This window comes from Penaeus monodon, chromosome 20 (genome assembly GCF_015228065.2).
Source record: "Penaeus monodon isolate SGIC_2016 chromosome 20, NSTDA_Pmon_1, whole genome shotgun sequence".
NCBI lineage: Eukaryota > Metazoa > Arthropoda > Malacostraca > Decapoda > Penaeidae > Penaeus > Penaeus monodon.
The window spans coordinates 5571733-5572010 of record NC_051405.1 but is presented as its reverse complement, the minus strand read 5'-3'; the positions used below and the strand labels follow the sequence as shown (position 1 = coordinate 5572010).

General features: G+C 24.8%; 1 protein-coding gene across 1 annotated transcript in view; it reads left to right on the top strand.

The window, feature by feature from the left end:
- The window catches only part of LOC119585905 (scavenger receptor cysteine-rich type 1 protein M130-like), a 12658-nt gene that overhangs the window by 12116 nt on the left and 264 nt on the right, over nt 1–278 (top strand). The window lies entirely within an intron of this gene.

The window sequence follows — 278 nt, the reverse complement described above, 5'->3', positions numbered from 1 at the left end:
TGTATTTTTGTTATAATAATTTTTCCTATACTGTTTTTTGTCATTTTTCATAGTGCCCTTTTTTATCAAATGTTATGACTATAGCCACCATTACTATTCTTATCATATGATAAAAAATAACAGCATTTTCGTTACTTTTAATGTTTTTCTTGGTAACAAAAATTAATTTTTTTTCTCATTTTCAACATCAAAAAACTTTCCGAGACTTAAAGTATCTTCATATCACGATAAAAAACCAAACTGCTTTTCTTCTAATTCGTTATACTATATGATGTGTG